Genomic DNA, 23,468 nt, shown 5'->3' on the forward strand with positions numbered 1-23,468 from the left:
AAGAGGCATCAGCGAGCGGCGACGTCCTTTGCTCTGGACCGATTTTGTCGCTCGTTCAGCAGTTGCTCCGCCTCTTTTCATTACTCGAGGTTCATAGAAAAGCAACTGCTGCACATATTATAAGTCAATGGGACGATATGTATGTATGTATGTATGTATGTATGTAAACATTGTCCGGGCACCGTTCACAGTCAGGCTCCAGTGACGTATCTATGACGGCGGGTCTACAGTGCTGTCCCTGGGACCACCATCTCTGCTGCACATATTATAAGTCAATGGGACGATATGTATGTATGTATGTATGTATGTATGTATGTATGTATGTATGTAAACATTGTCCGGGCACCGTTCACAGTCAGGCTCCAGTGACGTTGTATCTATGACGGCGGGTCTACAGTGCTGTCCCTGGGACCACCATCTCTGCTGCAGGAGGCAACACCACTGCAGATTGCTCGGATTGGAGAGAACAGCTACATGGTGTCACATCACCGAGGATGTAGGGACTAAAAACTTTAACCCCATAAGGACACGGCCTATTTTGTCCATAAAAAACTGACAAATTTTGGGGGAATTTTTTATCTCCACTTTTCAAAAGCCATAACTTTTTAAATTTTTCCGTCGTCGCGGCCGTATGAGGGTTTGTTTTTTTGCGTGGCAGGGGCAGAAAGAGAACGCCCACCATTTCTGCCATTGCTTTTATTTGCTTTCTTACTTAATTATGTAGCATAAATGACATAATACATTTTTCCTGCGAGCTCATACGATTGGGACAATGTTTTTGTTTTTTTTTAGGTTTTTCCATTTTTGCACAATAAAAACACTTTTTTGGAATTTTTAGTTTAGTTTTGTTTTTTTACATCATTGCATTTAAAGTTCTGTAACTTTTTTATTTCTCCATGAACGGAGCTCTGGGAGGGCTTGTTTGTTTGCATGACAAAAGATGTTGTTTTTATCGGTACTAATTTGGTCACTATGATAATGCATTGTAGTGATTCTGTACTGCAATGCATTACTGCTCAGAATGGTGATCACAGGCCATGGCAGGCCCACCAGTGTATGGCGCACTCCCTCTGTGAATCATTTACATGTACATTGATCGCGGCGTGTAAGGGGGTAAGAGCGAGGATTGATTTCCCTATCGATCAGTCACAGCCAGCTTTCACCGCGGGATGACACAGGCTCACTCCTGATCCCACGCCATCCATTGGACATAGGTTTACATCCGGTTGCGTTAAGTGCCCTCCCCCATCCAGGGCATAAATTTATGTCCTGTACTGTTAAGGAGGTAATAGTGGGTTTATTTTTGTCCTAAACTTGGATAATCCCTTTAATTTCAATGACAAGAAGGGTCCTTGGTGCTATAGGAGACTGAAGTGATTTTATACAGGATCTCATTGCTAACACACAATCCCACAAATCCCTGGCAGAACCACCGCTATACGTGACCTCCCTCGCTATACGTGACCTCCCTCGCACGCATCAGATGGGCCTCCCTTATCAGCGGTTTGCTTACATGATAAGAAGCCGTGTAATAACATGTCATCCTATAAATTATGCACGATCTTCTAAACAGGTTCTACCCGGAAACCTCGAGGAGGTCACGTCTTTAGTTTGTAAGTTACAAGAAAAACTCACGCCAAAGTCTTCAGTAAATCAAAGCGCCTGCAACTTTTAAAAGAAGCCTTACACCTAAGGTACTTCCTTATCTAAGTGATCGTGGGGGGCAGATATTTCCTGGACTGTCCATCCCCAATGCAATGAAGAACATTAAAAATGGCCGACATGGTCAACAACACAGCAGACAGCATGGGCCATGGAAAAGTAGGCCGGCACCCCACTGTAAGGCTGCTCTCACAGCCCGCCTTTTACAGCATGAAGCGTGGCATTTCAAACACCGCGCTAAACACTGTAAAACACCCCCATTGATTTAATGGGGCCTCACAGACTAGCGTTCGAACACGGTGTTAGGATGGGAATAGAGATGAGCGAATATACTCGTTTCGAGTAATTACTCGATCGAGCACCGCGATTTTCGAGTACTTCCGTACTTGGGTGAAAAGATTCGGAGGAGAGCCGGGGGCGGCGGGAGGCGTGGCGGAGCGGGGGTAGCACCGGGGAACAGGGGGAAGCCCTCTCTCTCTCCCTCTCCCCCCCACTCACCCACGGCGCCCCCCGAATCCTTTCACCCGAGTACGGAAGTACTCGAAAATCGCGGCGCTCGGGTGAAAAAGGGGCGTGGTCGAGTACGCTCGCTCATCTCTAGATGGGAACTTTGCCTGCATTACCAAGCCTAGCCACTGCAGTTGGAACAAAGCTGTTCTGCTTCCTGCAGAAATCAGCTCAGTAAATGAGCTCACCGCCCTGAGAACAGCTGATCGCCGGGAATCCCGGACAGTGGACCCCACTGATGATATATCCAAAGGATAACTGGCCAACTCCTTTAATTACCCTACTTAGGGCCATACATTTTCGGCGTGCAGGTATGGATAGATTAGTTTTCTATGTTACATACTAGTCATATATCTCGTCCTTTAAAAATATGCATTTTTCGTCATGTTCTCATCAAGAAACATATCCTCGAGTCCGACTATTTTCTTTTCCATATAGTTTCTGGTCACACTCTTTGACCAACGAGTCTACAGTAGGCAAATACGAAAAGTGTAGCCAAGTCTATGAGATCTGGTGGTGTGTCCCGATTATTCGAGGTGGTGAAATATATTTGGCCAGTTTCTACGTACAAGGACCAAAGTGGTGACCATCTAACCCCATGTTTCCCCATCATTCACAGTCCATAGAGGAACAGATTTGACATTTTTGGACTGATATGTGATGGTGTTGTGCGACTTCATTGTAGAAATGAGTCTACAGATGGGATGACTTGGATGGGTGAGGAACCACCTTGTTCAGCACAGATGTGTTATGGATGGGGTAGCTCACCAGGCTTCAAGTCATCTCATGAACAACAGGTAGAAAATGGTCATGGTGAACCTACCCATGCAGCATAATCTCGAAATTGGGCATGGTGAAGGTCATAGATACTCTTCATAGACCATTAGTCAGCTTACCATAGACACAATATCAGCCCTGGTTAGAAAAATCTACGGCCCCCATTATTTGCATTTTCTACCCAATTAGGTAAATTCAACATTGTATTTACCTGTGCCTCGTCAAGGAGACGAATCGCCGTTCCCCCTGGTGATATGTGCTTATCTTCCCTGAGCACACAGGTACGTGTTTTGTGAGCTCTATGGACAGACTCATGTGACCTCAGGAGAACAGCTTGTTCTTAGGAGCAGTCAAGATGGAATGATAATTTTATTGTCTCCTACACTCCGTCAACGTGTAGAACATTTACTGACAGATTACAGAGATCTCTTCCATCATCTGTTTATACTCAGGACTACGACTAGAGGAAAGAAGGTTTCTACAGCGACATAGAAGGGGGTTCTTTACTGTAAGAGCAGTGAGACTATGGAACGCTCTGCCTGAAGACGTGGTGATGGTGAACTTACTAAAAGAGTACAAGAGGAGCCTGGACGCCTTTCTTGAGCGATACAATATTATACGTTAGTTACTAATTATTTCAAAAGGGTCGGTGATCCCGGGATTACTCTGATTGCTAGATTGGAGTTGGGAAGGAATTTTTCCCCCCTACAATTGGCTTCTATCTCGTGGAGTTTTTTTTGCCTTTGGCCCAATGTCCATGGGCAAAATAGAGTTAGCAAATCCACTCATATGCGACGTGCACAGCACAAATACCGAGCACATCCACTGGGTCAAAGAAAGAAGATCCGGCTGCAACGGAGGGGAGACATTAAGGCTATATTTCTCCAATATGTGCTACTAAATGTGCCCCTTATTTCAAATGTATTACCCCTCTTGCCTTCCCTCACTACTCTATATCATTGCACACTAAAGGCACTTTCAGCTACCGGGATTCCTACAATACCAATAAAAACTTGCTTGCTGGTATCTCGGGGTTTCTAATGGTCGCACGGAAAGTTTGAATTGCGCATGCGCCGGTTGGACAACGGCATTTCTGACCTCGGACCACCGTCCTGGAAATGTAGAAGACAGTCACACACCGAGCGAGCCAGAAAATAAAGCAATCACCCCTGTAGACGTGAAGCCAGTAGAAGCTGAAAAAGCCAGACCATAAAATGGGCAAACAGCGAACAATTATTGTATGTTAATCGTTCAGTCAATGAACGAACGATAATCATGTAAAAAGGCACTTAAAAAATTCATGCAAAAGGCTTTTGTCTGCCCAATTCTTGCAGTATCCAATAGAATAAATGTAGGCCCACTCCATCGGCTGCCAATATTAGAGGTACTGCCTGCTTCTAGGCGACTGGTCTGTAATACGATGGGCACCATATGGCAGCACAGGGTGCCTATAGCTCTATAGTACACAAGTACAGGGATTGTGTGTGCCAATGTACAGACGTACGAACGCGAGCTCGGAGCCCTCCGTTACTATGAAGGACTACTTCCAACCAGGTTACAGTACCGCGCAATCTCCCAGCATGCCCTGCAGCAATAATAAGGCAACAACCCGACAGAAAGTAAATAATAGGCATCGCTAAACGTCTTATTTCAGTCTGACACAAGATGCTGACATAACTACAAGACGTCTCCCACTTAGACATACAAATATTCTGTGCACTTTACACATTCCTGAGACGCTTCGCCCGCCTATATATTTCGGGGGCCGCTCTCTTCAGGGGGGGTTTGTTTTCTATCCTATAATCCATTAACCAGACCGCTCTGGATATGGACTCATTATAATCCCATTGGAATGGATTGGGGGGGGGGGTTTACAGGGCAGGACATGGCGGGGAGGCGTGCCGCTCACAGAGGATCTACAGGGTTAGTTTGCCCCTATTTAGGAGTTAGTAGAACTATTACACCACAGGGTCGGCCACGGAGAGGTAGTCCGGCACCGCACTCTTAGGGCGGCCTCACACGGATGTATTTGTGTGGGTATTCCAGCGAATTACACAGAGAACAGAAGCCATCGTTTTCAATGGGCTCATTCTTATTTTTCGTCCTTGCACATGAACAAGTACGCAGTGCGCTTTATTTTAGGGCGTATTTGCGCACCAAAAAAGTTCCCCATAGAAATCTATTGGGGTGCGCAAATGCACACATACGTACATCATGGGTATGCGCAAAATGCTGCCTATAGCCCTGAACACCAGCACTTCGTTTGGCTTAATAGCCATTTAAATCAGGGCAGGACGCTTCTCCCGTCCATGTGAGCTAGCAGTGAAATACGTAAAGTATCTACGCAGGCCCGCGTGCACAAAATACACTCCTTCACAGCGCAAAAATGTCATGCTGGCGCTCATGTGAAGCCGCCCTTAAACTGCTGAGGTAAAATGAAAGCTGCGCTGTGATTGGTTGCTATGGGCAACGCACACTAATAAAAACAGTCTTTAAAAAAAACTTTGTTGTCCATAGTAACCAATCACAGGGCAGCTCTCATTTTACCACACCCTAATAAGTAATGAAAGCTGTGCTGCGATTGGTTGCTATGGGCAACAAAGGCAGATAAGATACCCCGTGGTCCCGGCCTACTTTTTCGTGTGCCACCCTGTAGCACCCCTACGGTATAGCATGTATAGGACTGCAATTACAGAGCAGAAAGAAAAGGGACTCAGCTGCCTGTGGAAACCAATCAGGTTGTTGCTTTCATTTTCCAAATGGCTTCTGACGAGGTGGAATGTGATTGGTTGTTATGGCGATCGGCCACATTCATCTATTAGAAGCTGATAATGCAGCATTAAAGGAAATGCCTTCATATGACCCGGCGCACAGGAGGCAGACTTGTTTGTACAGGACACACCGGTGGGGGAATAGGAAATGGCTTCTGATTACAGACTATAAAACATGGAGAATGGGCACCTGCGCCAAGAGTCTAAGGAGCTAAGGAAAAACTAGATGTCTGAGGGTTATATCATAGTATGTTAGGCTGAAGGGAGACAACGTCCATCCAGCTCAGCCTGTGTCCACCCACATTGTTGATCCAGAGGAAGGCAAGGAAGTTAGCCCATCTAGGGGGAAAAAATCCCTTCCCAACTGCATAATGGCTTGCAGAATAATCCCTGGATTAACCTCTGATAGTTCCTACCTGACTGTAAGACCCGAATCAACAACCCGCTGGTCACCTAATGTCTATATCGTGTAATATCATAGCGCTCTAGAAGGACGTCTAGTCCCCTCCTAAACTCCTCAATGGATTTTGCCATCACCACGTCCTCAGGCAGAGAGTTCCACAGTCTCACTGCTCTTACAGTAAAGAACCCTTTTCTGTGTTGGTGATGAAACCTGCTTTCCTCTAACTGTAGAGGATGCCCTCTTGTTACCGTTGCAGTCCTGCGTATAAACAGATCATGGGAGAGATCCTTGTATTGTCCCCTCATGTAATTATACAGAGTTATTTGGTCGTCCCTTAGGCCTCATGTCCACGGGGAAATATCCGCAGCGTATCACCCGCACACATAATCGGCGCCCTATAGGGATGCATTGGACACCTGCAGGTAATTAAATGCCTGCGGATGTCATTTTCCCCTCAGGTGCAGATTGCGTGTGCGGGAAAACACCCACAGCATGCTCCATTTTAGTGCGGGGCTCCCGCCTATGGAAGCAGTCTGGTCCCGCAGCACATCCGCAGCTGTATTTCTGCTGTGCCGTGGGATCGCGGGAAAGCAGGCATTCAAAAGAAGAAAAAAAAAGTGTGCACGGCGCATGCACGCGCGCCGAGCACATCCGCCAGGGCGAAGATAGAAGATCCAGCCGCAATGGAGGGGAGATCTGTAGCGCCCGGACAGGTTAGTATTTCTGATTTTGTGGCCTCATGTCTGCGAGAAAGGAGGGACCCGCAGTGGGATTCTGCATGGAGACGCGGCACGGGCCCGAATTTCCCAGTGGACACGAGGCCTTAGCCGTCTTTTTTCCAGGGTAAATAATCCCAATATTTATGCCTCTCTGGGTATCCCAGTCCTCTCGTTCCGTTTATTAATTTAGTTGCCCTTCTTTGAACCCCCTCAAGCATTGTAATGTCCTTCCTGAGCACCGCTGTCCAGAACTGTGCGCAGTATTCCATGTGAGGCATAGATCATGCAATGGCAGTTCTAAAACGACGGACACCAGTTACCATATGGATGGCTATTTGTTTGTACAGCGCTCCTTTCAGGTGGCAAACTTTGCCCAGACAATGACATGGGCGATCCCGTTTAACCCTGATCAGTGGGACCTCCTGGTACTATCCTGTGATACCCAGGTCCGATATTCCTGCCCAATCTAATTAACGGGTCATTATCGAAGTCCTCTTTAGGGATTAGGGGTCCTCTTAGACGAGTCGATTATCGTTCGCACGGGCGAATCAGTGAGTGACGTCACCGCTGACTCGTTCGCTCTCGTGTAAGCCGTTTATACAGGCAGATACATCGTTGACTCGTTCAGACTTTGACGTTTGCTGTTTAAGCCGAACGATAAGTGAACGAGCCGACGACAACTTTAGGCCTACAGGAAACCGTCAAACAAAAAGTGAACAATTATCGGTCGGCCGTTGGCTCTCATTTAGGATGAGCGATTATTTTTCACTTATTTGAACGATTTTTGGAAAGATAGTTCCGTCGTTAAAGCCCCTTAAGAGTTAAGAGTATAGGGATAAAGGGGTTAACCTACTCATTTCTTTATGACGGTTACATTAAAAATATGCAACCAATCAGAGCAATCGCTTCCTAGAGGCGGGGTTTTATGAACCCTGTAACCAAGAAGTGATGTGCTGAGGACTGCAAGCGTGTTGGAGCGAAAGAGACCAGCGGGAGGACAAGGGACCGTGCTCGTTAGGTAATGTATTGGTTTCTTCTATGTAATGCAGCTAAGGGTTATTTTCGGGGTAGGGCTTACATTTCAAGCCCCCCGAAAATACCCAAAAATTAGGTTAGATCTTACGTTTAGAGTAGGTCTTATTTTTGGTGAAAATAAGACCGACCCCAAAATTGTGGCAAAATCGCAGCATGGCCACGAGAAAACGCAGTGATATCACATAGAAATCGCGGGAACACAGCTGCGATATCACTGAGCTTTTCCCATGGCGATATCGCTGTCGCCTGTGTGAAAGAGGCCTTAATCCGACTAAATGGCTCCGCCTCTTTTCGATTTAACCTACAACTCTCATTTTTGATTAGGTCTCCGTTTTGGGGACTTATGGCATAACCGCTCTTTCAGACGTAGTAAGTGAAGCCGGCCTCCGTACATCTCAACAACTGCAGTTGAGTTTTAACCTACCCAATAACTTTTATTTTAGGTACTATGGACTCCGGCGCTGTCAGAGTTCAGTTTAATGGTGCGAATGGCTTCCTTAACCTGACACTCCTAAAAACACATTGGCCATTGCTACTATGTTAAAGGGTTTGGTACCACCACAATGGCGCTCCACCTCTGGAGACATATGCATCAGTGGCTTAAAACTTGGTGTTGACAGGCGGCCCTGTTCCTTGGTCATCACGCCCCCCAGACTTGACTTCTTTGGATTTCTTCATGCGGGGTCATCTTAAGGCAGTCATCTATGACAGATACCTAGCAGCACCTCGTGATGCTATGTGCCGTCCGTTCCGCCACACTCAACCGTGTCCATCTTTGTTTTGCCGCTGATGGCGGTCGTTTTAAACATCTTCTATAAGATAATAGAGCTCACTTCTTTGCGATTTTTTTACAAAAAGTGTAAGCCCCAATGGGGGCAGAACCCAATATAAGGTGATGCAATAATATGTATGTACTATATAAATAAAAGGTGATTACTACATACATGATGCTGACATGTTTACCCTTCTTCATGCTTGTTTTATTGTGTCAGTCTCTGATTCCATACAATATCAAGGTATTTCACTATGCAAATATGCCTAATAAAAGTTGCTGTATAGAGAAAGGGTGGCCAAAGTCATTAGATAGCCGTCGTCCGAACACTCGTCCAGCTGACGGCCATCTTGCCCAACAACCCCATAGGCACATTTAGCCCAGTGTCCATGTCTTCAGAATGAAGAGTGGGTAGAAAGCCACTCTAGGAACCTCTCCCCAACATGTGCCATCGGGGAACAGTTGGGAGACCTCCATACACATTGACCAGCTGGTCCTGCCGGTCGGCATTTAATGTGCAGCCACCGAAAGCTCTCAGACTGTTGTCATCAGTGGGTCATCTAGAATTGTTGCAAGCACCACAAGCCCAGCCAAATCATCTCTAGTGCGAGAACCCCATCAAACGGTACTTCATATCTTAACTTCCAAAACTGGAACTCGATGGGAGTTAGGCTTGAAGGACTTAATTTAAGGGTTTCCCGACAAAATACTTAATGACTCATGGACCATCACTAATTCAGCAGGTTCCATAACTCACATTCAACAATGTGGCAGGAAGACCCCTTTAAGAAAGGGATGCAAGTTAGACGGGCACAGGAACACAAGAAGTCCTACAACGGCACCAAAGCACAAATCCAGATTCTCTCCCTCTGCGACCGGTGATTTAGTCTGTACTTCTGTACCTCTCTGGGAGCAGGACAGGTAACAAGATACGGCGGTTTGTGCATACCTGCGTCTCCAGATCTCCTTCATGTGTGTAATAAGAGGAGGGGGGACCGGGGATGCGGAGGAGATGAATAGGTGTGTAAGAGGAGGGGGAGCGGAGCGGTGGATGATAGGCTGGTGGGAGTAGGAGGTGTGCAAACAGGAGGAGAAATCAACGTGTCAGAAGTAATTAAGAAGTTATTAACTTCAGGTTCAAGGTCAGAACTTTCCTGGCGGAAAAGTAAAAAAATCCATGCCTCAAGGACACAGGCGGGTCACGCTTCCTCTGTTTGCACCAGAGTTCTAGTGCATGTTGCTTAGTAAATCTCCCCCAAATAGTGCCAAAAAAATACATGATACAAATTATACAATGTGGAGACTTTTTTGCACCCCCTGATCCAGATAATGGGGCAAGGCCAAGTTGTTAAATGTGATGTGTGCTAAACACTGTTGTACATACATGGCAGCCATAAATGCACGGCCATCGTGAACTGTTCGTGCCTCTGTGATTTCTAGCAAGCTTCACCGATGACTGTTATCAGCGCCATACGACGATTTTCTCAGTGAGCAGCGCCGATGGTATTCTTTCAGCTGGTATCCTGCTGGCAGTTCTCAGCGGGGCACCAGCTGAAAGCTCCGAAAACAAAGCAGCTTTTTGCATATACAAAACAGCTGCTCTGTTCTCAGCGCTATCGCTGTTGTATCCCGATCCACCTGCATTAACTCTTAAGTAGCTAATTAGCTACTTAAGAGTTATGCAAAGATGATCGCTCAAAACGGTCACTCAAACTGTTGTTTGAGTGAGTTTTAAGCGATTATCGCTCAGTGTAAATGGCTTAAGGTTCCAGCGCAAGTGTTTTCAATAGGGTAAGGGAATAAGTCACTGCCAGACACCTCTTACAGTGACTTATCTCTGGCAGGAAGAGAGGATCGGGCATGCTGAAACCCAACATGCTAATTGGACAGGTAGGACACCCCCATACACATTAGATTGAGTCAATTGATTTGGGACAGAACCAGATGATAATATCTAATGTGTTAGGGCACTTTAAAGGAGTTTTGTCACTAACACAAAAAAGTTTCTAGTTACTGGTCCCAGCAGAACATAAATAAAATATACTCACTACGCTTCAGTCCCCAGGACGTAGCCGAGTGGCTCTCATAGAAAACAGAGGTTGCAACGTCCATGTCCGAACCCCTGAGAGCACTCACAACTAGGGCGCCATGATGCCTAGAGTTTTGGACGGTGACCCTGAAACCTCTAATTGGCTGCAGCAGTCACCTGACTTCCGCCAGCTGTATACTCTGGAAGCCACCGCCATAGGAACAGCTCAGCTGCATCCCAGGCGGCTGCAGAGAGGTGGATATACTCTATTTTTTATTTTAGGTCATCCCCAACTGCTTGAAAACTTTGTGTGTTAGTGACAAATCCCCTTTAACTGATAGTAGGGTGGATGGGAGGTGTATCGAGAATCCCAGTCAATGGCCAAAATCCCTGTGCAAACTTTTTGATGCCTTCCCTTGGAGATCTGTGTGAAGAGGAGACATGCCATTTCATTACACAGAATCGCGTCGGAAATTCTGGGGTCTTTGGTCTCCGTCTTACATAAAGTCCGTCCCTGTCCATCCCAACAAGGTACGGAGCGAGAAATTGCTCATTAGCTGCTAGTCGCTGAAACTGAAACAAAGCGACTAGTTAGCGAGTTTTTGCTCAGTGTGAACAGGCAGTCATTAATCTATGAACGACTGCCTATTCACAATGACCGGAAGAGATCTCCAGCACGCTCCATTCACTGAATGACCATCGCTCCTGTGGGTTAGTCATCCTACGTAAAAGTCCACTGCACAGCAAATTAGGATTATGCATTTCCGCTCATACACAATAGCAAGAAATACTATTTGCTAGCTCCTTTATGAGGGTCCCAAGCAGCGGACGCCCTTCAATCACATGCATATGCCCCAATTCCATTGACTGCCATATGAAGTATAATAATAATCTTTATTTATATAGCGCCAACATATTCCGCAGTGCTTAACAATACAAGGGAAATAAAACAAGACCACGGTTACATGAAGTAATCAATTGATGGAAACCGTAGGGGTGAGGGTCCTGCTCCAACGAGCTTACATACTACAGATAGTGGGGTAATACAGAAGGTCAAGGGGCTGGCGATGTGCACGGTATGGCGGGGTGGAGAGTGAGGGATGCTATACACACACAGACAGTGGTCAGGCTGTATAGTGGCGGAGTCTGTATGACTGCAGATACCAGTCGGTTATGGCTAGGAGGTGCTGCAGTCGGTAGGACAGGAAGCATGTTATCAGGCGGAGTACAGAGGGGTTTGGTTTAGGGGATATGGTATGCCCCCCTGAAGAGGTGCGTTTTTAGAGCACAGCTGAAGTTTAGTGTGTCAGTGATTGCTCGGGTAGCGCGTTCCAGAGGACTGGTGCTGCTCTGGAGAAGTCTTGGAGGCGGGAATGAGAGATTTGAATTAGAGGGGCACTTAGTCTGATTTCGTTAGCAAAGCAGAGGAAGCGGGCTAGGTGGTGGATTGAGATGAGGGAAGCAATGTAGGGCGGCGCTGTGGAGCGCTTTGTGGATGAAGGTAGTGAGTTCAAATTGTACTCTGTATTTGACGGGCAGCCAGTGCAGTGACGGGCACAGGGCAGAGGCGTCCGAGTAAAGGCTGGACAGGAAGATGAGCCTGGCTGCCGCATTTAGGATGGATTGGAGAGGGTCGAGTCTGGCGCGGGGAGGCCGATTGGCAGCGAGTTGCAGTAATCGAATCGAGAGTGGATGAGGGCAACAGTGAGCGATTTTAGCGTGTCCACGGTGAGAAAAACATAACAATTTATAGGCAGCAGCAACACCAATAGGAAAAGCTCAGAAATTCCAGGCTGCTGGTATGTCATGTCTACATTGTTTAAGACGTCAGTATAAAGACTTAATCAAGTCTAAGATTCAAGGTCAGCGAGAACGCGGTTGTAGGACAACGTCAGCCGCCACTATACTGTGTATTCATACATTATGTATACGCACCCACACAACAGTGTACACACAGCGCATTGTCTGCCCGCGGGATCAAACATCAAGAATCAGGCTTTGGGTCTTTAGTTTTCCTGGCAGCAGCCACTAAAAACGCTAAAGAGGAAACACCAAATATATGAAGACGCTGTAGATACAAACCTAGCTGTGTGCTGTGCCAGCCTGCGAGGGGCATAATATACGTGTATATTACGGGTCAGAATCATCATAAAAGCCAAGCGTCGACACCAATACGGACTTACAAACGTGATGGACGCATTACTGCATCGTTAGGCAGATTGTCATTCAGGAGAGCGGAAAAGCTGCGTGCCAATCACCACGGCACTGGGATGGCAGCCATATTGGTTGCCCTCCAGAAATGGTTACAATTCCTGTCTTTCATGCTCTCGGTTATATGCAGAATATGGATGTAGGTACGCGGGCGATTTTCCCGTGCGAGTTCTGTCTGTCGATAGTCTGAGAACTTGTTGCATGCCCTATTTTTGCGCAATTTCTGTTCAACATATCGACCATAAAAAATTTTTTCTTTTAAACGCATTGCAATTACATGTCATGTTATTTGCAGGAAAGCGCAATGTCCCTGCAAATATACACTTAGTGGGAAAGCTGGGTAACGGCCAACATCGATGCTACCTCCGCTTTCAAAGAGGTTACTACCCAGCTTTCCCAGTGATGTATCCCCAGTTCCATTATAGCCACATGACTACGTACGTTCCCCCTCTGGCCGATTACCCCTGGAGCAGTAATGGTGTCAGTAATGGATATCACCCTGCTTTCCAAGGAGGACAGAAGAGGAACTGTCGAATAGGCAACTTTCTAACATGCGTTTCAAATTTTTCAAGATCTCTGCTTGCCGTTAGTGAACAGGAACATTCTTGTTTACATCCGGAGACTGAAAACTGTATACCGCTACGGCCATGTTCATACATTCAGGATTCTGTCTCTGAATAATCCTAGGCATATTAAAATGGTAGGATACCCGTCACTGCTGAGATTTTGCTACAATGGTCCAGTGGAAAAAAAGTTGCAGCATAACCTATTCATGTCTGATGGATGCATTGCCCGTGCAGATAAGACCGCACATGGATGGGCATCCATGTGCTGTCCAAGGTAAGTAGTGCCTGAGATCCTTGGGTACAACACGCACATTCTTGTCTGAACGAGGCCTAAGGCGGCTGCCTGTCCACGGGCGTTGCGATATCCCGCGGCAGATCTCAACCGCCTGGGAGCAGGAGCCAGCTGACGGATCTCCGCGGTGAGCCTATCTTATAGATAGGCTGACCGCGAAGAATCGAGGCAATTTGCAGCATGCTGCGATTTGCCGGCCGCGAGCGGAGAATCGCTATGATTCTCCGCTTGTGGACAGGGGGGCTGCACTTTCCATAGCAACGTTATGGAAAGCATGCACTGCGCTCCCCGCGGCCGGATTATCGCCGCGGGGAGCGCAATGCAAAAACGCCCGTGGACAGGCAGCCTAAAAGTGTTCATACTGGTAGGATTCATTTTACCTCCACTGATACACTGTAACAAACTATCAGGAGCACAGGGAGATTTCTGCAATTGCTGCTGATGTATTTAGATCACGCCTAGACTGCATGCAATTGTAACAAAGCGTCAGCAGTGAGCAGCATTAGCTCAGGACCAGTTTTCAGCTCGGGGTGTAAACAAGAATGTCCCTATTCACTGATCGCAAGCAGAGATTTGGAAAACAAGGAGAAATTGAAGCATGTAATATAATAATAGAAGTTTGAGAAACTTATCTAAGCAGGATAAAGTTTCTTAAAGTTCTAGGCACGCAACTTCCGACACTCTATCACAGAGCACTCACCTTTTAAGGAGCGGCAAGGAATAAGTCACAACTGCAAAGATTTCTTGCACTTCAGACAGGCAACTCTTCCAGATGTCCCCTGCAAATAGAGGGAGGAACAGATTGAGTCTCCTGCTTCAAAGAATGAAGGAGTAGGAAAAAAAAGCCTTGCAGCCCCTCCCACACCTGCCCAAACCCCTTCCCCCTCATACCCACCTCCCCCAGTAATCACCTCCCTGCAAAGTCCTGAGAGGTGGGAGATACTGAGCTTTATCAGAGTCTACAGGCGGCCAGACGATAGGGGAACCAGAAATAACCGAAGGCTTCCGAAGCTATATAAAGCCCCACAAATAACTGCGTGCCGGTGCCAAAACCGGAGCCTTACGTCCTGGTACAAACGTGCAGAAGAGAAGAGTAAATCTACCTGGAAGCAGGAAAGTTTACGTCACTCACCAGGTCTTACATTGCCAGATTGGAAAAAAATAAATAAAAAGTATAAAAAGTTTGAATCAAGTGTTCGTTTTATGTTGGCCGTTCATTGGATGTCACCTTATTACCTACTGAAGTATTATTGCTACTGTTTTAATTACGCTTTAGAACAGCTAAAGCAAAAAGACAGCGCCATCTAGTGGTCAAGTTTAAAATAGATTAATGTTATTACATATAGAAGTAGCAAAATCCCCGAAACAATGCGACATGCTGCGCTAGTTTGTCTGGAAAAATCATTCTCCGCACGCCGGAATCAGATTATAGTTCATTGGGGTCCATTCGGCACTGTCCAGGTCCGGCATATGCTGATCCGGCACTTCCGTTTTTCTGTTGCTCGGCTCAGAGGATAGACCCAAAAACAACGGAAAAAAAGACGATAGTGTGAACCTAGTCTTGTTTGGAACAGCCACAGTTAAAAGGGGTTGTCTGAGATTAGACAAACATGGCTGCTTTCTTCCAAACACAGCGCCACCCTAGTCCATGGGTTGTGTCAGGTATTGCAGCTCAGCTCTCATTTACTTCAATGGAGCCGAGCTGCAATACCACACACAACCTTACGGGCAAGGATGGCGCTGTTTTTGTAAGAAAGCAGCCATTTCTTTCTAACCCTGGACAACTTTTGAATAAGCACTCAGAAGCATGGTTTTCTATATAATTTGTGCTACTTCTGTTGCACAATGAAGGCTTATTTTAATATCGGTTTGATACCATTATTGAATTCAAATAGCTTTTTAATACAGATAAAGCACAGAGCCACCTAGGGGTCAATTATGAAGAAATTGTGGAGCAGATTTATGAAACGCTAGGGATGCGTTCACATGGGAGCGCTGCGGAATAAGCTGGCGCTATACAAATAACAAGATTTATTTTACAGTCTATGATAGAAAAAGTAACTTGTGACCAAAAATCCAACACTTTTGGAGAGATTGTCAGGTTACGGTCACAACATGACCGCTTTGACAATCACGAGCTGCAATGTCGCAGTGCGACACACTGTGATCTTCATTTCGCCCTAGCCCAACTCTCCTTTTAATCTAAGGGCGGCGTAATTTGCTGTGTGCCACCCACATGAGACGGTCACGCAGCAAGTACACAATGACACTGCGTACTTACGGGCCACCAATCGCCATGCACTACCTAGGCTTGCGTAATACGCGCCAGGATAAAACATGCTGCCATCTTTATTGCTTGCGTATTACACACAATATATGCGAGCATCAACATAGGAACCTATGGCATATTAGTACAGTGTATTACGCGTGCAATACCCACATGCGTAATACACTCCAAGTTCACGTTCGTGTGTTCTTTTTTAAACTCCTGCTTTCCCCATGTGAATTGCAGATCGGATGGCTTCCAGTGACTGCAATGGAAGCCGTCCATGCGGGAACCGCACTAGAATGGAGCATGCTGCGATTGGATTTCCGCATCCAAAGATCCGCAATTCAATTCCACCCGTGGATGTGAGGCCATTACCAACAAATGTAAAGTCTGCCTGAGCATGCATGTTACTTTAATACAATGGAGGGGATATGAGAAAGGTAACATCCAGCCAATAAATCCATGCTTCATCCGATAAAACAGATATCAGATTAGGAGATATTCTGCATTATTAGGCAAAGCGGATATAGGTATTAACGGACATATGGATCACGTACGCGGCAGCCATAATGTATTGTCCTGAAACTGGCATTTTTTCCTGTGTGTCTGCAGTTTTGTATTTGCTCTCCTATGAATGATGAATCCGTGCACGGAGGAATGGAGCATCGTGTCGGCGCGTGTACATCACACCACATACCTCCCCTCACACATCCGGGAGGACTTTGCTTGGACAAGAAGTAGCAAGAACACTTGTAAATGAGAGGTGCCCCGAGGGCCGATGGTGGAGCGCAGGAGACAGGCGTGGAGAGCAGGAATGTGCCGCTTACCTGACAGCTTTGTGCTTCAGGAGTGAAAGAAAATACCCGAAAAATAACAGTATTTACAAACATAGAATATTATGTATTATAACATGGATTACATTCCCGATTGTCTGGAAATGAGGACCTACACTCTCCTACCAAAAGTGGTTGGAGAATTTATTTCCAATTGTTAATCCTTATTGGGGCCAAAGGAGACCGCATAGCACTTTAGCTGCTATTTCCCTCCATTCATCCTGCAAATGTTTGGAGAGCCGAGTTATCTCGAAGATGGAAGCTGTTCATATTTCCTGACCCCAAGTTTCGGTTTGTTCCGAAAATGTTCAGTAGGTTCAGGTCCAGACTCCGTGCACACCAGTCCCAATTGTGGAACATCCGTATCCTCAAACGAATGTAAACCAGCGTTTGATGTGTGATAAGGCACGCTGCCTTGTTGGAAGTATGGCCGACCATTCCCAGAGTATTGCCAGAAGCATATTATTGTCTAGAACACTAGAATCTAACCTGCAGGTCTGATCTGTTTGACCTCCAGGTCTGGTCTGTTTGACCTCCAGGTCTGGTCTGTTTGACCTCCAGGTCTGGTCTGTTTGACCTCCAGGTCTGGTCTGTTTGACCTCCAGGTCTGGTCTGTTTGACCTCCAGGTCTGGTCTGTTTGACCTCCTTTCCCGTTTGGTATGTAGGGTAGAGGCTGTGGGGAGATGTCAGCAGTCACAGACTCAGCAGAAGCTGCCACCACCGAACCAGAGCTGCAGACTGGGCGAGTGAAATGCATGTAGGGATACTGCGTTCCTGCTGTATCTTGTCTCCACCAGAAATATAGGTGGAGACATAGTGAGTGACTGTAGCCGCCCATTTAATGCCCCCAAGCTCCTGACTGGCTAGGGGGGCTGTTTGCTGTGGCTGTAGGGTTACTGTTAGGGTTACAGGAAACAGGTGTGCATGGAGGGTTAGCCTTACAGTTAGGCTTACAGGAGTAGCAGCACTCACAGTGGCGGCTTCAGGAGCTGGCCAAGAAGCTTGAGAGCGCTGTTGCCATCGGCGGCACTGCCAGTTAGGGAAGGGACCGCAGGGTCCCAGAGCAGCTTAGAATAAAGGGCTGACAGCCAACAGGTAACCGACAGGACAGACAGCAAGGCCGCCTTCTAGGAAAGGCAAGTACGGCATCATATACTGCAGAATGATGGGCAGTAACACTGAGGCTGGGTTCACACAGGGCGGATTTGCCGCGGTTTTGCAGCATGTCTGTTTATCTTTTCTTTCCGCCGCGGCCGCGCTCTCCTCTATGGGAGCGCCGGCCGCAACGGAAAAGCAAACGGCCGGGCCGCTTCAAAGCCACCGCGGGTTTTTCCGCGGCGGTTCTCCCGGCGAAAATCTCGCGGTTTTTGCTGCGGCCAAACCGCGGGATTTCCGGCGGGAATACGCCCCCGTGTGAACCCAGCCTAACAGCAGGGAACTTACACGGAGGCTGCTGGTGACAGGCACATGGAGGGATGGCCGCTTGCAGCAGAGTAACGAGGGCATCGGGGAGTAGATGGTAGAAGGACCACAGCAGAAACAGGAGACCAGCGGCCAGCAGCCCAGCCAATCACCAGCTGGGGGCATAACCTATACCTCCCACACCACAATCCCAGGTCTCCACCGATTCTTCTGGTGGAGACAAGATCCACCAGTACCGGATGCTGCACAGCCAGAGGTCAATAGGGAGGTTGCTATTACTACTCGGACTATGGGGGTACCCACTTACTCCTGGGGCCAGCTATATACTGAACACCTAATATTGGGGCCTTTATGTGGGTCACTATTACTACTGGGGCTACTATGGCAGTCAATATTAGGGCTAATTCACACGCCTGCCTCTTTAGACCACCCCAGCGTGTTTTGTGGGTGCAAATACTGAGCGATATGCCGCAGAATACCATACAGCACCCGAACTAGAGTTTCCATGTCCACCCGCATCACATCTTGTACCAAGCTAGAGGCAGCCCACAGGGTACTAGAGCCTCCATGCCCGCCTGTATCATATCTTGTATCCAAGCTAGACGCAGTACAACAGGGTACTAGAGCCTCCACGCCCGCATGTATTACATCTTGTATCCAAGCTGTTGTACAAAAAGGGTACTGGAGCCTCCATGCCCCCTGTATCATATCTTTTATTCAAGCTGCGATACAAAAGGGCACTAGAGCCTCCATGCCCACCTATATCACATCTTGTATCCAAGCTAGAGGCGGTACAACAAGGTACTAAAGCCTGCATGCTGGCCCGTATCACATATTATATGCAAGCTAGAGGTGGTACAACAGGGTACTGGAGCCTCCATGCCCCCCATGTCACATCTTGCAGCCAAGCTAGAGGCGGAACAACAGGGTTCTAGAGCCTCCATGCTACTTGTATCACATCTTGTATCCAAGCTAGAGGTGGTACAACAGGGTACTAGAGCCTCCATGCCTGCCCGTATCACATCTTGTATCCAAGCTAGAGGTGGTATAACCGGGTACTAGAGCCTCCATGCCTCCAGTATCACATCTTGTATCCAAGCTAGAGGCGGTACAACAGGGTACTAGAGTCCCCATGCCTCCAGTATCACATCTTGTATCCAAGCTAGAGGCGGTACAACAGGGTACTAGAGTCCCCATGCCTCCAGTATCACATCTTGTATCCAAGCTAGAGGCAGTACAACAGGGTACTAGAGCCTCCATGCCTCCAGTATCACATCTTGTATCCAAGCTAGAGGCGGTACAACAGGGTACTAGAGTCCCCATGCCCGCCCGTAGCACATCCTGTATCCAAGCTAGAGGTGGTACAACAGGTTACTAGAGCCTCTATGCCCACCATATCACATCTTGTATCCATGCTAGAGGCAGTACAACAGGGTACTAGAGCCTCCATGCCTGCCTGTATCACATCTTGTATCCAAGCTAGAGGCAGTACAACAGGGTACTAGAGCCTACATGCCCGCTCATATCACATCTTGTATCCAATCTGCGGTACAAATAGGGTACTAGAGCCTTCATGACCCCTGTATCACATCTTGTATCCAAGCTAAAGGTGGTACAACAGGGTACTAGAGCCTCCATGCCTGCCTGTAATCACATCTTGTATCCAAGCTAGAAGCGATACAACAGGGTACTAGAGCCTCCCTACAAGGGGTCGGTTCTCCACACTAAATGATGCTTTTCTCTGATAATATAATCACCTAGTTATAACGTTACAATCACACACAGTTTCCCCCATCTGACATCTTCTCGAGGACGGAGCGGTCTGACAATGAGTGTCTTTACATATTTAAGGGTTCTATATGGAACTATAATTTGTATTCAAGCAGTGGCAGCACAAATATGGCCGACTGGCAGCACCCGATAAGCTGCACACAGGGCATAAACATACGTAATAGTAGGGATATAGTCGTAAGATGGTACACGGAGAATATACACGAGGACATAAAGTACTTCTGCATCTTACTCCCATATCCGATTCCCCATTTCAGCATTCTTGCCCGAATATGGCCAGAAGTCAGAGGCTTTGTGAATTCATACAAACATGCCTTTTACATTCCTGCATTAATTGCAACGTCTCCTAATTAGAAGACATTAGAAATCCCCCACAGAGCCGACGGCACAGGAATCCATGCGAACACCACTGGAAAGCCACAGAGCGCCGAGCCCCAGCAACCTGACAGACACGTGTCTGAGGTAATATGGCGGAGTCGGACCCACATAACACTGACCCGCCATTATACACCGCAGCTCTGGGCGCCTCACACCAACACCGCAGGAATCCATGCGAACACCACTGGAAAGCCACAGAGCGCCAAGCCCCAGCAACCTCACAGACACGCGTCTGAGGTAATATGGCGGAGTCGGACCCACATAACACTGACCCGCCATTATATACTGCGGCTCCGGGCGCCTCTCACCGACAGTGCAGGAATCCATGCGAACACCACTGGAAAACCACAGAGCGCCGAGCCCCAGCAACATGTCTGAGGTAATATGGCGGAGTCGGACCCGCATAACACTGACCCGCCATTGTACACCGCAGCTCCTGGCGCCTCTCACCAACACCGCAGGAATCCATGCAAATACCACTAGAACACCACAGAGCGCCGAGCCCCAGCAACGTGTCTGAGGTAATATGGCGGAGTCGGACCCACATAACTCTGACCCACCATTATACACCGCAGCTCTGGGCGCCTCACACCAACACCGCAGGAATCCATGCGAACACCACTGGAAAACCACAGAGCGCCGAGCCCCAGCAACGTGTCTGAGGTAATATGGCGGAGTCGGACCCACATAACACTGACCCGCCATTATACACCGCAGCTCTGGGCGCCTCACACCAACACCGCAGGAATCCATGCGAATACCATTAGAATGCCACAGAGCGCCGAGCCCCACCAACGTGTCTGAGGTAATATGGCGGAGTCGGACCCACATAACACTGACCCGCCATTATACACCGCAGCTCTGGGCGCCTCTCACCAACACCGCAGGAATCCATGCGAACACGACCAGAAAGCCACAGAGCGCCGAGCCCCAGCAACGTGTCTGAGGTAATATGGCGGAGTCGTACTCACATAACACTGACCCGCCATTATACACCGCAGCTCCTGGCGCCTCTCACCGACACCGCAGGAATCCATGCGAATACCACTAGAAGGCCACAGAGCGCCGAGCCCCAGCAACGTGTCTGAGGCAATATGGCGGAGTCAGACCCACATAACACTGACCCGCCATTATACACCGCAGCTCCTGGCGCCTCTCACCAACACCGCAGGAATCCATGCGAACACGACCAGAAAGCCACAGAGCGCCGAGCCCCAGCAACGTGTCTGAGGTAATATGGCGGAGTCGGACCCACATAACTCTGACCCACCATTATACACCGCAGCTCTGGGCGCCTCACACCAACACCGCAGGAATCCATGCGAACACCACTGGAAAACCACAGAGCGCCGAGCCCCAGCAACGTGTCTGAGGTAATATGGCGGAGTCGGACCCACATAACACTGACCCGCCATTATACACCGCAGCTCTGGGCGCCTCACACCAACACCGCAGGAATCCATGCGAATACCATTAGAATGCCACAGAGCGCCGAGCCCCACCAACGTGTCTGAGGTAATATGGCGGAGTCGGACCCACATAACACTGACCCGCCATTATACACCGCAGCTCTGGGCGCCTCTCACCAACACCGCAGGAATCCATGCGAACACGACCAGAAAGCCACAGAGCGCCGAGCCCCAGCAACGTGTCTGAGGTAATATGGCGGAGTCGTACTCACATAACACTGACCCGCCATTATACACCGCAGCTCCTGGCGCCTCTCACCGACACCGCAGGAATCCATGCGAATACCACTAGAAGGCCACAGAGCGCCGAGCCCCAGCAACGTGTCTGAGGCAATATGGCGGAGTCAGACCCACATAACACTGACCCGCCATTATACACCGCAGCTCCTGGCGCCTCTCACCAACACCGCAGGAATCCATGCGAACACGACCAGAAAGCCACAGAGCGCCGAGCCCCAGCAACGTGTCTGAGGTAATATGGCGGAGTCGGACCCACATAACTCTGACCCACCATTATACACCGCAGCTCTGGGCGCCTCTCACCAACACTGCAGGAATCCATGCGAACACCACTGGAAAACCACAGAGCGCCGAGCCCCAGCAACGTGTCTGAGGTAATATGGCGGAGTCGGACCCACATAACACTGACCCGCCATTATACACCGCAGCTCTGGGCGCCTCACACCAACACCGCAGGAATCCATGTGAATACCATTAGAATGCCACAGAGCGCCGAGCCCCACCAACGTGTCTGAGGTAATATGGCGGAGTCGGACCCACATAACACTGACCCGCCATTATACACCGCAGCTCTGGGCGCCTCTCACCAACACCGCAGGAATCCATGCGAACACGACCAGAAAGCCACAGAGCGCCGAGCCCCAGCAACGTGTCTGAGGTAATATGGCGGAGTCGTACTCACATAACACTGACCCGCCATTATACACCGCAGCTCCTGGCGCCTCTCACCGACACCGCAGGAATCCATGCGAATACCACTAGAAGGCCACAGAGCGCCGAGCCCCAGCAACGTGTCTGAGGCAATATGGCGGAGTCAGACCCACATAACACTGACCCGCCATTATACACCGCAGCTCCTGGCGCCTCTCACCAACACCGCAGGAATCCATGCGAACACGACCAGAAAGCCACAGAGCGCCGAGCCCCAGCAACGTGTCTGAGGTAATATGGCGGAGTCGTACCCACATAACACTGACCTGCCATTATACACTGCAGCTCTGGGCGCCTCACACCAACACCGCAGGAATCCATGCGAACACCACTGGAAAGCCACAGAGCGCCGAGCCCCAGCAACGTGTCTGAGGTAATATGGCGGAGACGTACCCACATAACACTGACCCGCCATTATATATTGCCGCTCTGGGCGCCTCTCACCAACACCGCAGGAATCCATGCAAATACCACTAGAATGCCACAGAGCGCCGAGCTCCAGCAACGTGTCTGAGGTAATATGGCGGAGTCGTACCCACATAACACTGACCCGCCATTATACACCGCAGCTCCGGGCGCCTCACACCGACTCAGATAAGAGAAATCTTCC

General features: G+C 48.5%; 1 protein-coding gene across 3 annotated transcripts in view; it reads right to left on the reverse strand.

Moving 5' to 3' along the window:
- LARGE2 (LARGE xylosyl- and glucuronyltransferase 2) overlaps window positions 1-23,468 on the reverse strand; it is a 67,954-nt gene that overhangs the window by 21,573 nt on the left and 22,913 nt on the right. For 2 of the 3 annotated variants that reach the window (XM_066583412.1, XM_066583413.1), the window contains exon 2: window positions 14,445-14,523. The gene's annotated coding sequence lies outside the window, so the exon portion shown is untranslated. Of the gene's footprint in view, window positions 1-14,444; window positions 14,524-14,639; window positions 14,664-23,468 lie in introns of those variants that run through there. The other variant, XM_066583414.1, reaches the window with a different exon arrangement.

This window comes from Eleutherodactylus coqui, chromosome 11 (genome assembly GCF_035609145.1).
Source record: "Eleutherodactylus coqui strain aEleCoq1 chromosome 11, aEleCoq1.hap1, whole genome shotgun sequence".
Lineage (NCBI taxonomy): Eukaryota > Metazoa > Chordata > Amphibia > Anura > Eleutherodactylidae > Eleutherodactylus > Eleutherodactylus coqui.